Source organism: Hemicordylus capensis, chromosome 1 (assembly GCF_027244095.1).
Source record: "Hemicordylus capensis ecotype Gifberg chromosome 1, rHemCap1.1.pri, whole genome shotgun sequence".
NCBI lineage: Eukaryota > Metazoa > Chordata > Lepidosauria > Squamata > Cordylidae > Hemicordylus > Hemicordylus capensis.
In genome coordinates this window covers 111,540,861-111,556,647 of record NC_069657.1, presented here as the reverse complement: position 1 = coordinate 111,556,647, position 15,787 = coordinate 111,540,861, and the positions used below count along the sequence as shown (strand labels likewise).

Sequence of the window (15,787 nt, the reverse complement as noted above, 5' to 3'; positions counted from 1 at the left end):
CTTTGCAAAATAAGTTGAAAATTCCAAAGCATTCTCCATAAATGGCTCAGTCTTAATACCTGCCAATACCTGCGACTTTAGAGGTCAATATTTTTTGTGCTCATGGACAAATTTGTTTTAATGAAGTGCATTAAATCACACTTCCCCACAATAGAATTTTTATTCTTGCTTAGTTAGTAAGATGCCATAGTACCTGTTTTAGACTTAAGAGCTTGAGAAAAAATATATTAAGCAATTTGCAGGTTTCCCTGTTAATGTCCTTTTCCAACTCAAAGGGCATGACGAACACTGTATTAGATATAAACTGCATTGGTTATCTGACCAGTGTTCAGGCAGCTAGATAGGAAGTGAGACAAGAGCGTAGAGATTTCATTAGGTCTTTTCCAGAAGCAGCAGGCATGATCTGTTCCCGATTTCCTTTTACTTACCTGTGTGCAAGTGAAGAAGGGCGGTACGGGGTGTGTTGGGCAGTGAGTGCATGCCACAGACCAGCTATGTGGACCACACCAGAAGTATTCTCCCTCATTATCTCTCCTTGTTGCGCATTGGGCAGTAGATTGAATCTTCTGTTCTAGGTTGAAGAGAATGCATGCCATTTGAAATAATTTGGGTGAGTTACCTAGAAGATCTCTGAAATGAACATGACCGAGCCTGAAGATCTGTTCAAATATTTCTTGGCTTTGCCATTTTTTAAAATCTTTCAGTGTAGGAGATATATCTTATGCAGCTTTTGTGTAGTTAATGCAATCACATTCTCTCTTGTGCTTGCTTTAAAAACAAACAAACCAAAATCCTCCCTTGATGTTTGGTGTGGTAGGTAAGGGGAGCTTTGAATCACGGATTCCTATTAAAAGAGGCAACTGAGCTTAAGGGAATACAAGAGGAACTGGCTCTATTTTGCTTCTGTGATGCATTTCCATGAACATAATTTCTATAAAGCACTCAAAGATCTTTGAGTAGAATCTTCAATACCATCTTTCTTTTCCTTGTGCATGGCAGTAGGCTGCAGGCCTGTATCTACAGTCTCTACGTCCTCATCCATTAAATATAAGGATGTCATGAGGTTGGGACATAAGGCTGAAAGGTTGAGTAGATTTGGAAGGCAAGCTCCTCTGAAAGTTTGAAAAACAACTAATTTTGTGCAATCCCCAATACAATTACAGTTTATATAATAACTTGTCTTAACAGCTTGGTTTACTATATTAGGTTTTTCTAAACGTTTCAAATCATTTGTTTAATCACTTGGACTACATCAGTAAACTTAATTTGCTATGTAGGTCTTCTAAACCAAAATGAGGACTTCAAAAATAAACTTAAAACAAACATTTTTTTCTCTGCACTGTTATTTTTGGTGTACTAGAGTAGTGGTGAATCTGGAAATGGAGCTTAGTAGTAAAATTATTCATCCTCTAGAGCTGGTTATCAAATATTAGGCTGCTTTATTTTAGCTTTTGGGCACAACATTTGTATGCAAGGATTAACATAAAAGTTGTTCAAAGGCATTGCTATTAGAAAATCATGGCACAGGGTTGGTTTCACAATTTCACTTTAAATTACTAACTAAAAGCAAAGTGAATGTTTTGAGAACAAATAATTTCTCCCACATAATATAAATGACATGATCGTACAGCCAAAGGAACATATTGAGAAGCTCCCTGTGGCACAAATTGATGTCTCAATCTGAACATTTGCTTCTTGCCTCTTCTGAAATGCTGTGTCATTTTTTTTGGTAAGTTTAATGAAAGGGCTTCTCACCTAATAGATACACCTTTTACCTACCTCACAGGGTTGTTGTGGGGCTTAATTTTAATCTTTTAAGTTGGGGTGGGAAAATATGGAAATGCTGCCAAGTACTATTTTGGTGATGTACTATGCAAGGAATAATAAAATATTAAATGCATCCCTTTGATTTAACCTTCCACAATTAGTAGATGAGTGGCTAGGTTATATTTCCTGCTTCTAATTAAACAACTGGACTATATATTTAAACAAAAAACTTTTTAACACTTGGAACTTAATTCTTTGTCCTTAGATCGCATAAATACACTTAGGGATCTTTAAATACATGCATTGTAGAAAAATTCTCCTAGTTTTCCTATTTTTTCTTTATAAATATCAGCAAATGTTCTGCAATTTTATAATGCTTATGTATACAGTCTGCTTTCATTATAGTGTGTTTGTTCTGTGGAACTATATTAAAATGAAACTTCTACTTAAGCTATATTACCTGGCCACCATAACTCCACAAAACCCTCAGGGTGGATTATAAAATATAATTTGAAGAGGTATAATAAAATCCATCAGCATAAAAAGAAAAAACTAAAATGTTAAAACAGCAAAACTAAATATGTGATGTTGGATAATCAAACACTACTTCTCAGATCTACTGTTAAAATACTTGCTTCTACCCAGACACTTGCTGGAATAAAATTTTCATCAGTTCTCTGAAAATAAAAATAGGTCTGACCTGATGAACTTCTCTCTTGTAAGGAGTTCTACATTGATGGTGCCACTGCTGAAAAAGTCCTCCCTGTCCCTTCATAGTTATCTGATTTGAAGGGATTAGTGGAAGGGTCCATACAACTTTCTGAGTGAGTTAGTGGAGGAGCTCATATGGATGTTAAATTGTAGCTAGAATAACAGCAAAAGGCTGAATGATCTTGAGGGAGACATTAATGTTGGCGTGAGTTTGCAGCAGTGATGCTGTTTTTCAGATGTGTCTGTTTCATACTTCTGATGACACAATAAATTATTCTAGGGCAGCAGTTGGCAACCTGTGGCATGCGAAATGATTTTAAATGGTGCCCTGCTAGGAAGACTGGCTGCTATGATGCCTGATGCCTGCCTTGGGCTAGTGTGTCTCTTGCTGCAGCAGGCATCTGGGATCAGCAGTAGAAGTCTGGTTGTGCCTGCTCTTGAATGTACATGCTATGAAAAAAGTGAGTCCTCCAGCACAGCCAGAGAGACCTCCACTGCTAATCCTGGATGGCCGCTGCCTTGTGCAGCTACATGCCAGCTAGAGGTGGGCAGTGGGTATCATAGTGACTGGCCTTCTGTGTGTGTGCGCGCACGTGCGTGCACACACTCTCTTCTCTAGCAATTAACTTCTGTGTGGTATCTGTTCACAAAATGAAGGAGTCAAAACACAATAGTTAGCTGAAGGAGAGAGACAAATCAGCTGGCAGTGCTTGATGCCAGTTAAAGAACAGCACTGAATGCTGCTGGGAAGAGAGTTGGCTTCCAGTTCAGGGTTTCCAGCCCAGCAGTGAGTCTGGTGATGTGGGGTATGGACAGTGGTGTGGGGAGTGGGGCAGCATCATGGCCCGACTGGGACAGGAGGTAGAGTGGGGCTAGTGAAGTGGGGATGCCAGCTTCACTTTGAGTGACACTCCTCAAGCCGTGCCTGAAGACTTAGCACTCCACTTTTGACAGATTGCTGACCTCTGTTCTAGGTTCCCCACATAATTCTTTCTTCTTCTTCACTCTATTGGAGTAGAATCTTCTGGGTGTCCTTCAACAAACAAATGTTTTTCTACTTCTACATTTGTTGAAGATTCAAATGTTTACCTTCATACATTTAAATGTATGTTTAAAGAAAAGTCTTCCCATACTCCACAAACTTAATATAAAATGTTAGAAAATCTGCTCTATTATTCAAACTGGTTTGGTCTTAAAAATCTGAATTTTAATTGCAAGTGAGGATGACACATAATTCAGATGAAGGATTAGGTGCATTTCAGTGTAGACTACGTAACCTCTTAAATTGATAAAAAGTAGATGTTAGATGGGATTTCAGATTTCAGGATTATTTATATAGAGAATGTTTTCTTCAAAGTTTTTCTTAATGTGTAATCTTTGGTTTGTACACATTCGAGAGAAGCACAGTAGAAATGTAGCGGAAAACATAATGTGAGAATGTGCTTGGAGTGACATAATGTAAAAGATTTTTCCACTGCTAAAATTCCTCTGAACAAATTGATGCTGTTACTGCAGCTTTGTAAAAATATATTAAGAGTAATTATTGGCAAAGTGGTGTGTTTCCTGTGTGTAAAGTTTTTATACCAGACCTTAAGTAACTTTCCTAGCTTCTTGATATTTTAAAAAATTGTACTTGTGAACTGTTGTTTCTTTCCTGTTAATAAACATTAATTTCCGTGTGGTTATTGTAGCTTTGCATCAGCTGTCAGATGTAGCTTGGTCTGCCACATATGGCCAGTTGAATTGAGATATGTGCAACTGTAAATTGATTCAACTTAACCCTAAAATACATGACCACCTTACCTTTTGAGAAGTACACTACAGTATTGGGCTTTCCCATTTGTCTTATGAGATACTTCAATAACCAATTTAATTAAATGGCCTTTTATTTGGAGCAACATTTTCTTGGGTTTTGGAAGATGAGCATTCCAGCATAGAAGAAATGAAAGAGCATATTCAATGGCATTTTTGTTCCATTTGCACTGTACCCTCATAAACATTTTATTTTTTTCTGAACATGTTCAGTTTTCATAGACATTTCAACATGCTTGTTACTAAAACCTTGCAGAAAACTAAACTGGAAAAAGTCCCACATTTTTTAAAGAAGTGTGTGTATTAGTCATGTCTTATTTTTCAAGTGCAGAATTAAATGGTGCAATTCCTTTTAACACTGCAAAAATAACACCAACAGGTTGTCATGGCTTCCCCCCACTCTAATATATTTCAACTTGTATAAAAATACTTGTAGCATGTCTGATTTGCCAAAGGAGACACCTCTTGGATTTTTTTCTTGCTTCTTCCTGAGCTATTTCAGAAGCTTAAAGGCTCTCATTGAACAGTTTAGCTTCTAAATGTGATGTAAAAGGTCAGGAAAATAAGATTAGTATGTAGGTTGGCTTGCAATCTGCAAGGTGCAATAAAAATTATTTTTGGAATGTATGGTACTGAGTAGGCAATCCTAGGCAAAGTTTGAGAACTCGTTCTTTGGCAGGGATTAAACGTAAGATGCTTTGGAGGCCAATTCAGCTATAGAAAGTGGTTTTATGTCGATGCCCTGGTGGATACCTGGAATAGGGAACTTATCAGGGCAGTAGACACAATCGCTCCTAAGCATTCTCTGACCCGCTTCAAAATTAGTTCCATGGTATATGGAAAAGCTACCGTTGCTAAAGTGGCAAGGTAGGCAACTGGAGGACTAATTTTGAATTCAATAACATAGCATAGAGCCAATTTTATTGAAGGCCTATGCTGTGGCAAAACGTGCAGCAAGGAAGCAATTTTATTATGTGCATATTGGGTCTGCAAGTTCTCATCCAGCAGAGCTTTTTCTGGATTGTTAGGGGTTTAATTCAAACCCCTTCTGTTCTTCACATATAAAATATCTCGCATTCATAAGAACAGCCGTGCTGGATCAGGCCCAAGGCCCATCCAGTCCAGCATCCTGTTTCACACAATGGCCCACCAAATGCTGCTGGAAGCCACAGGCAGTAGTTGAGGGCATGCCCTCTCTCCTGCTGTTACTCCCCTGCAACTGGTACTCAGAGGCATCCTGCTTTTGAGGCCAGAGGTGGCCTATAACCCTCCAACTAGTAGCTGTTGATAGACCTCTCCTCCATGAAGTTATCCAAAAAACCCTCTTAAAGCTATCCAGGTTGTTGGCTGTCGCCACATCTTTGTGGCAGAGAATTCCACAACTTCATTATATTTTGTGTGAAAAAGTACTTCCATTTGTTGGTCCTAGATTTCCTGGCAATCAATTTCATGGCATGACCCCTGGTTCTAGTGTTATGTGAGGAGGAGAATTTCTCTCTATCCGCTTTCTCCTCACCATGCATGATTTTATAGACCTCTATCATGTCTCCCCGTAGTCTTTTTTCTAAACTAAATAGCCCCAGGTGTTGTAGTTTGCCTCGAAAGAAAGATGCTCTAGGCCCCTGATCATCTTCGTTGTCCTCCTCTGCACCATTTCCAGTTCAACAATGTCTTTTTTTAGATGTGGTGACCAGAATTGTACGCAGTACTCCCAAGTGTGGCCCGCACCATAGTTTTGTATAAGGGCATTAGAATATTAGCAGTTTTATTTTCAATCCCCTTCCTAATGGTCTTTAGCAGATTCAAGCTGATCTGGACTCCAGTATTTCTGCAGGGCCCTTTAGAGAGCTGTCCAGCAATCCCTCTTGTAAGATTAGATTTGATCAGTTTCAGTTTGTGATTCCTGAAGATGTGGACAAGCTGCTTAGAGTGCTATGGCCTACCACCTGTTCTTTGGATCCTTGCCCAACATGGCTGATTCTGTCTTGCAGGGCAGTTGTTGGAGCTGACTTAGTTGATATCATTAATACCTCACTGAAGGAGGACAGGATGCCACCTTGTTTGAAGAAGGTAATGGTTATACCCCTTAAGAAGCCCACTCTGGATCTTCTTGTGATGGATAGTCATAGACCAGTCTCCAACCTTCCATGGTTAGGTAAGATGATTGAGATGGTGGTGGCTGACTAGCTCCAAGTGGTTTTGGAGGAAAATACGGCCCATTTCAAACCTGCTTTAGGGTGGTCTGTGAGATTGAGATGGCCTTGGTCAGCTTCATAGATGACTTTCACCAGGGAATTGACAGAGGGAGTGTAACTGCTGATTCTTTTGGATCTCTCAGTGGTTTCAGATACCATTGACCATGATATCCTTCTCAATTACCTTACGGGGTTTGGGATAGGAGGCACTGTTTTTACAGTGGTTCTGCTCTTATGTTTCAGATAGATTTCAGATGGTGGCATTTGATGACAGTTGCTCTTCAAAGAGGGAGCTACTATATGGAGTCCCTCAGGACTCCATTCTATCGCCAATGCTTTTTAACATCTACATGAAACTGCTGGGTGGGGACACTGGAGAATTTGGTGCTGGGTGTTATCAGTATGCTGATGACACCCAAATCTATATTCCCTTGTCATCAATACCCAGAAATGGCTCAGGCAGTTTACACAGAGAAAACTAATTTACACATTAGCCCCTTAAATGCCTGCCTAAAGTCAGTAATGGACTGGATGAAATAAGACATAGCATGAACTGAAGCTGAATCCAAGCAAGACAGAGGTGCTCATTGTTGGGGGTTGTAATCTGCAAGACAGGGTAGAACTTACTGATCTGGTTCGAGATCCGTCAATGCCCATAAGAATGGGTTCTGCGCCTGTGCAGGAGCTGAGCAGAAGCCATGCCTGAGCTAGTCGAAGTGCCCAAGCCACGCCCCCATGCTGCAGCGTGCTATTTAAGGCATGGCTGAGGTGCAAAGTCCCTCATTTCTTTTCCGACCGCCTCTGCGTTTGGACCTACGGTCTGCCTCTGTAGTCGGAAAGTTCCTCTTCTTTTTAGTTCATCCAAACTTTTACTGTTTTTTTCCTGGATTTGACTTGGACTGATTGACTTGCTTCTCTGGTTTTTTGACTTGGAACGTGTGACATACTCTCTGGCTCTTGACTTGAACTGGCTGCAGTGACCTCTGGTGTTTTTGACTGCGGAATGGACTTGGGACACGATATGACTGCCGAGAAAAAATTGTTTAAATGGTGTCAGGCTAAATTGCCATCGAAAGACCTTCACAACCTGTGTGTGTTGTGCCTCGGAGAGGAGCACAGTGTCTCCGCTTGTAAGATATGTCTGTCCTTCTTGAAGCAGACATGGAAGAATCGGGCGCTCCGCCTCTGGGTGCCAATTTATGACGAAGTGCTCAGTCCTTTGACACTGGGCACTCCTCGTCCTTCAACTTCAGCAACGCCCTTGAAAGTGATGCCTAGATTGACATCGACACCTCCCTCGCTTTCGAGCAAGCGTAAGTCTCCGTGTCGCAATTCGACATCTACAAAGTGCTCCGCGAAGTACTGACCTTCGACATCGACGTCGACAAAACCTTCGACATTGGTGAAATCTTCAGGATTGAAGTCGTCCTCTTCCAAGTCTCACCATTCTGAGGACCCTGGGAAATCTACTAAGCGTCGAGGGTCTGAACATGCCCCTCCACCTGACAAGCGTGGAAGGCTCCAGAACGGCTATCAGGACCGTACACGTTCGCATTCCTCGGCGCAGCCTGCGATGCCGAATCTCCCGACAGAGGCGCCACCAATATCTGTGCCTTCAATATCGACTGATCTTTCGGCGTTGGCAACTGCTGTGATCTCTCATCAACAGTCTACAATGCCAATGCTTGATGTCGAGCCGCCACTGGTGAATATTCGTTCGACGCTGACATCGACCTCGATATCTGTCTCCATGCCACTGGCCAGCTCGCTCTCCCCGGCTCCGACGCCGTTGGTTTCTTCAGCTTCTCGTTCAATGCCACAGGCTGTCTTGAGATTGCCTTCTGCCCTGCATATGCCGGTCCTCTCCGTGTCGACACAAGTGACTCCTCAATACCGAGCCCCGATACCGAATTTCGAGGTCATCGACGTCAATGCTGAGGAGAATCTCCCATCGGCTACACATTCTTTGCTTTTCTTATTGGACTCTACTTCTAGTGTACACTCTGCATCGACGTTCAAAAGTTTTCTCCCCAGTGGTGTCGACCCTGCTCCACATGTCGTGCCTCCTGCTGTTGCATCTACGACTGCTCCTTTGCCAACTGACCATCTGCAGCCCCCCACTTCGTGGCATACATGTGGTTTCAGCCATACCACACTGGGTACATCTTCTCCGGGTGCTCCGTATGTTTGTGAGAGCAACAGGCTCTGGAGACCCGTGTCACCCTTGCAAGACACCCGTCCCGCCAGAGTTGCTGTTACTGTGGCCACCCAGACCACCTGCCTGGTCCTCCTTCAGCAGGCATCTCAGACTCCTGCAGTTTCCTTTCGTTCAGTGTCCACCCAGACGGTCCCATTACCTTCTACTTTTACTTTTTTTACTTTCTACTATGCTGCTGGGACACAAACGACCTCTATCCCAACAGATGGGGACAGACCTCCGCCAAGCTCACCATCGGAGCATTATGGTTCATCTGATTTCGAATCGGACCCTGATGATGAAAGCACGATTGTAGAACCTCCCACGGATGTTGCACCAGTTACCTATGTTTCTCCTAATGAAAAACTCAAAGCTTACCACAAACAAATAAGATCAATGGCTGATGCATTGGGTCTGGATCTTCGTTCTCAGCTCGCCACTATCGATGATCCAGTGTATAACTTCACGCCAAGGTCGCAATCTACTGCCCCAGTTGCTCTGCCAATGTTGCCCATTATCACCAGGGCCGCTAAATGTGCCTGGGAGGTCTTGCATACTTCAACCCTGACTTCAAAGAAATTGGAAAGTCTTTATAGAGTTTAAGATAAGGACAATGAATACCTTCTTAAGCATCCAGCACCTAATTCCTTAATCATCTACTGTGCCACAGCTTCGAAATCCGGCAAGCGCTACACTGTCCCTCCTGACAAAGAGGGCAGGAAGTTAGACCTAATAGAAAGGAAGGTCTACTCGACTTTGTGTCTGTCTATAAAGGTGGCTAACTATGCTGCCTGCACAACTAAGTATGCCCATGGCTTATGGGAACTTCTTGAGAAAGACCTGGACTCTTTACATTTTGAGGACTTTAAGGCCAAATTCCATCAGACCCTTGAGAACTCAGGGGACCTAACACGCAGACAACTCAGTACTGCCAAACACCTGGCGGAAAGTGAATCCCACACGATGACAGCGGCAATTACTTTGAGGAGGCATGCCTGGTTGAGATCTACGGGCCTACAGCATGATATGCAAGATAAGATAGAAGGGTTACCCTTTGACGGCACTGGCCTTTTTAGTGAGAAGACGGACTCAACCATGGAACAACTAAAAAAGTCTAAATTTACTGCCAAGACTTTTACTGCCCACGCGTCTACTTCATCAACTTCCTCTAGATTCCGCTCTGATTATAATAAGTCTGCCCGTTTTACCGAAATCAAAATCGGCGGGACTTCAGGAGACCCTTCTCTACCTATCAGCGCTGCCCTTTCCACTAGAAGGCAAAGGACAGTCAGTCCCAGCGTACTAAATCGCAAGACACTCAGAAGCATCTTTGAGATTCAAGATCGCCCATCGACACCTCTCACCTCCCCTTTCCCGCCAGCGGGGGTCCCAACAACGGTTCATTCCATCCAGCCGTCCCAGCTAACCATCAGGCTAGCAAGCCATGCCCCCACATGGCACCACATAACATCAGATCACTGGGTCCTGAAGATTATAACCGCTGGTTATGCGATCGAATTCAGATCCCTGCCATGGTTCTCTGGAATGAGACTCATTCCTCCTTCAGACGCACTGCAACAAGAGGTGAGGGAACTATTGGAGAAAGGGGCTATTGACCCGGTGTCGTGGGCAGACAGGCGGGACGGTTTCTACTCCAGGTATTTTCAAGTTCCCAAATGGGATGGGGGCATTCGGCCCATTATGGATCTCCGCTGCCTGAACAAGTTCATAAGCATCAAGAAATTCCATATGATGGCGTTGCAACAGATTCTTCCACTGCTCCAGGGAGAGAAGTAGCTTGCAAAGCTGGATCTAAAGGATGCCTATTTCCATATCAACATAAGGCCTCGTCATCGCAAATACTTAGGTTTCACCATCAGAAATACAACCAAGTATTTGAAATACAACCAAGTATTTCAATACAATTTATTGCCCTTCGGACTATCCACTGCCCCAAGGGTTTTTACAAAATTTATGGTGGTATGATTGCACACCTGCGGACCAGGGGAGTCTCAGTCTATCCTTATTTGGACGACTGGCTTCTGACCACGCAAGACAGCGAGTTACTTTCGCATATCCGCTATGTGGTGGGCCTACTTCAGGACCTGGGTATCGAAATAAATTGGAAGAAATCACATCTGGAACCAGTCCCCATAACCTTGTACATAGGGGCGACTCTGGATACCGTGCAACAGAGGGCATTCCTGCCAGAGGACAGATTTGTCAACATCTGAGACCTTGTATTTCTTTTTCAGCCGCAACCCTGCCAACCGGCCTGCACGGTTCAACGTCTTGCAACACAGTAATCCGCTTCGCACGTCTAAACTCCAGCTCTGGTTTCTGTCTATATTTCATCCCATGAAGGACAGCCAGATGAAACATTTATTGCTCCTACCTCTGGTACTTCAGTCGGTTACCTGGTGGACTCAGCGCAGGAACCTGCTCAGTGGAGTCCCTTTTCAGGCTCCGTCACCTATGATCTGGATGGCTACAGATGCCTCCCTTTGAGGCTGGGGAGCCCATTGCAACAACCACAAAATCCAAGGGAAGTGGTCCACACAGCGGGCCTGTTTGCACATAAATTTCCTGGAACTTTTGGCCGTTTTCCAGGCATTACAAGCCTTCCTGCCAATCCTTCAGGGCAAAATTGTCCAGATTCATCTCAACACAATGGCACAGGCCTATATCAATTGTCAAGGGGGCACGGTATCCCGCAGCCTATGCACCCTCAGTGTACAGTTAAGGCACTGGTGCATTCAACACCAAATATACCCGATAGCCATACACATCAAGGGTCTGGACAACACCTTGGCGGATGACCTCAGTTGGGTCTTCCTGCAGAACCATCAGCACGAGTGGGAACTTCAGTCTGAAGTTGTTTCTCCCTTTTTCAACCTATGGATGAGACCAACCATAGACCTTTTTGCTTTCTCCTTGAAAACAAAATGCAGCCGCTTCTGCTCAAGAGCGGGCCACGGCCCTTTATCTCTCGGGGATGCATTTCAGCTAGATTGGTCTCTGGAGACTCCTTACATGTTTCCACCTCTACCACTAATTCCAAGAGTAGTGGCTAGTCTGTTGTCCAAGCCAACAAACTGCATCCTAGTGACACCGTGGTGGCCAAGGCAATCCTGGTTTCCACAGGTATGCAGACTGGCAAGGAACTGCTACATACACCTGCCTTGCCGACAAGATCTACTCAAGACGGGGGTCGCATTCTAAATCCAGATGTCCAAACCCCCCACCTGACCACCATATGGCTGATAGTTTGTTAAACCATATTCTGCTCAATCAAAGGAAGGAATCCACATGCCGAAACTACCAAAGGAAATGTTGCCGGTTTAAAGCCTACGCACGTACCAAAGGATTCCTACCTAAAAAAAGCTTCAATCCATGAGATTTTGCGATACCTTACTACTATGAAATCTGAGGGTCTAGCTAACGTATCTCTAAAGGTCCATTTAGCTGCCTTATCTTCATACCATCCAGGGAGCGATGGGTGTACGTTATTTTCACACCTGTTGAGCAAAGCTTTTCTAAAAGGCCTTCCGTGTGTTTACCCTTCAGTCAAGCCGTCAGTGGAACCATGGAGCCTGTCCTGTCATCATTAACCCAGGCTCCCTTCGAACCCATGGCCACCTCTTCACTAAGGTTGGTTTCTTGGAAGACAGCCTTCTTGATTGCCATTTCCATTGCTAGACGTGTGAGTGAACTCACAGCCCTCAGGGTTGATTCCCCTTATACAATATTTTATCCAGTTAAGTCCGCATGAGTCTGGATCCCTCATTTTTACCCAAAATTGTGTCTAATTTCCACCTAAACCAGGAAATCATCTTACCAACCTTCTTCGGGAATCCTACTTCTGCTCTTGAGCGTTCACTACGTGCCATGGATGTACGCCGTGCCCTCCTGTACTACATGGACCACACTGAGGAGCTCAGACTGTCTACTAGAGTTTTGTATCCTATAAAGGTCCAACTAAAGGTTCCCCGATCTCGCTGCAAAGATTGTCTAGATGGTTGGTGGAACTCATTCTGTTTGCCTATAATCTACATCACAAGTCTCCACCGGAAGCTATTAAAACCCACTCTACCAGGGCTTATGCTTCTTCCGCTGCATATCTTTCTGAAGTAGCATTTGAGGACATCTGCAAAGCAGCCACCTGGTCCTCTGAAACCCCTTTTATAAAGAACTATGCCATAGATGTACGCTCTGCTGCGAAGGCTACCTTTGGGAGAAGTGTTTTGAAACATGTGTTACATCAGCTACTACTGCTTCCTCTTCCTAATGGAGCTTGCTAAACACCCGTTCTTATGGGCATCGATGGATCTCGAACCAGATAAACAGGTTGCTTACCTGTAACTGATGATCTGGTAGAGATCCGTCGATATCCGTAAGACCCTCCCTACCTTCCCTTTGCAGTGTGTTTCCCTCTATGTGCGTACAGGTGTGCAGCCTCCTTCTGTTCACTTGGGCTCTAATATATCTCATGGATGAACTTACCTGCTAAATGATCGTTCTCCACGGCGGTCGTCCAAGAACTGAGGGACTTCATGCCTCAGCCACACCTTAAATAGCATGCTGCAGCGTGGGGGCGTGGCTTGGGCACTTTGACTAGCTCAGGCATGACTACTGCTCGGCTCCTGCGCAGGCACAGAACCCGTTCTTATGGATATCAACGGATCTCTACCAGATCATCAGTTACAGGTAAGCAACCTGTTTTTCTGGAGGAGTTTACACTCCCCCAGAAAGAACAGGGTTTGTAGCTTGGGAGTGCTCTTGGACCCAGGTCTTGCCAGATTGAGGCTGTGGCCAAGAGCACTCTTTACCAGCTGCAATTGATTTGACAACTCCACCTGTTACTTGAGAAGAATGACCTGGAAACAGTGGTACACCAGCTAGTAACCTCTAGTTGGACTACTGCAATGCGCTCCATGTAGGGCTGCCTTTTTATGTAGTTCGGAAACTTAAGTTAGTTCAAAATGCGGCAGCCAGATTGGTCTCTGGGGTATCCCAGAGAAATCACATTATGCCTGTTCTTAAACAGTTGCACTGGCTGCCAATATATTTCCAGGCAAAGTACAAAGCCCTGTACTTTTACTATTACCTTTAAAGCCCTGAATGGCTTAGATCCATGTTATCTGAGAGAGCACCTTTTTCTACAAGATTCCCACTGCTCATTAAGATAATCAAGAGGGGTCCATCTTCAGGTGTCACCAATTCAACTGGTGGTGACCTGGGATCGGGCCTTCTCAGTTGTCGCTCCTGGGTTGTGAAACGTACTCCCCATGAATATAAGAGAATTATCTTCCTTGGAGGCCTTCAGGAGAGCCTTAAAGGCCCACCTAATTTTTAGGCTGGCTTTTAATGATATCTAGTTTTGATTTTAATCTGGTTTAAATGTTTGATTTTAATTGTTTTATTATGTATTTGATTTTAATGTAAACCATCTTGAGCCACTTTAGGAAGGGCAGTATATTGAATGAATGAATGCCAAAGATCCTATTTTGTACATTCTAGACTATGGATATCCCTTCATTTAAAGGTCAGAATTCTGGACCATGGTACAGCAGATTCTGCTGTGTATGCAACTTAAAATCTTTCACATTTTTATAATTCTACTTTAGCTGATAAGAGGAGGGTCAAGGAGCCATGGAGCTTTATATCTACTCTGCCCTTGTCTAGTTTCTGAGGTTTCTCGGGGCATTGTTTGTACATTTCTCAAGTTGCTAGAGTTAGAATCTTGCTGTTTTTTAAAATGGAAGTGTACATCCTGAAGATGCTGAATCTGGCACTTGCATGGTATGGAATTCATATAGCCCTAGGTCTTCTGTTGATGGAAAATGGAATAGCATTTCATTTTCACCTGTATTCTAAGGTTATCAGTGCACCATCTTGGGCTGTGATTGGTGGGTTCATACTCTCCCTTAGAATGCAGGCTTGTGCCTTGTCAGTGCTCCTGAAATTTACCTACCTTTGGGTGTGCAGGCAAGGCTCTTGGTTCTTTCAGGTTTGTCTGATAATGCCAACTGCACCACTTTCTGAAATCTAGAGACCTGGTCACCATCTTTCATTATCTGTTACCTTTATACTTAACTACATCTGGTAACTACGTTATACTTAACTACATTAAACAGGGCTGGCCTTGGAAAAACAGTTTGAAAATTCAGGTGGTTCAGAATGTGTCAATATGGCATTTGAATGGAGCTAATTACTGAGCTCCTGATCCTTCTTTACCCTAATTGGTTACCAATCAGTTTCTGTGCTAGGTTCAAGATACTGGTTTTGAGCTTTTAATTCCTAAATGGTTTGAATGTGGGACACTTGAAGAAGCTCCTTGTGTGTATAAATTTCTGCCCCACCCCGCCAGTGAATGCAGATCAAATGCAGTGTCATTGTTTCAGCTGTCACCATAATATACGGTACTGTTATTTTCTGCCAAGAAGATAGATCTTTCTGTGGAAACACCTGTATTGTGGAATTGTCTCTTGGTACAATGAAGCAGGCGTTCACTGAAATTTTGGGGTAGATGGTGAAAACATAACCTGTTTTGCCATGCCTTTTGAGTTCTGGTTTTTATCTTTTGGTAAGCTGATATCCTAGTTTTGAATCCATTTTAGATTTAACTTTAGTTATATTTTTTACTATTTTAGTGCTTTTTTAACTTGTTTTGAGGGTCTGTAGTAAAAAAGCAGCCTATACATGATCTAGAGAAGAAATGGAAAAAGGAGTTTTACAGAGATGACTCCTTAGGAAGGCATAAGAGTATGTGTGAGTGAGGAGGGGGCACCCGCATGCACACACGCGCGAAAAAGATTTACAGAAACCATGAGCGGAGTGGAGACAGTGGCTAGACAAAGAATAATACAAGAATTAAGAAAACCTGCAAAATAGAACCAAGTCCTTTATCACATAGTTCTAGTAATGTAACTGATGTACTTCCCTGTTACTGGGTGTTTTGATGGCCTGATAAAATATATCAAAAAAGAAATGGGATAAATTCATGACTAAGTAGGCCAAATATGTATCTTGCATATTGAGAGGCAGCAGAACTTGTTTACCAAGAAATGCAGGAGCAAGGCTTGGTTATGAGCTGCTGCTGCTG

The 15,787-nt window shown here is 43.3% G+C and overlaps 1 protein-coding gene across 1 annotated transcript in view; it reads left to right on the top strand.

Annotated features, from left to right (window-relative positions):
- CSTF3 (cleavage stimulation factor subunit 3) overlaps positions 1-15,787 on the top strand; it is a 114,475-nt gene that overhangs the window by 26,135 nt on the left and 72,553 nt on the right. The window lies entirely within an intron of this gene.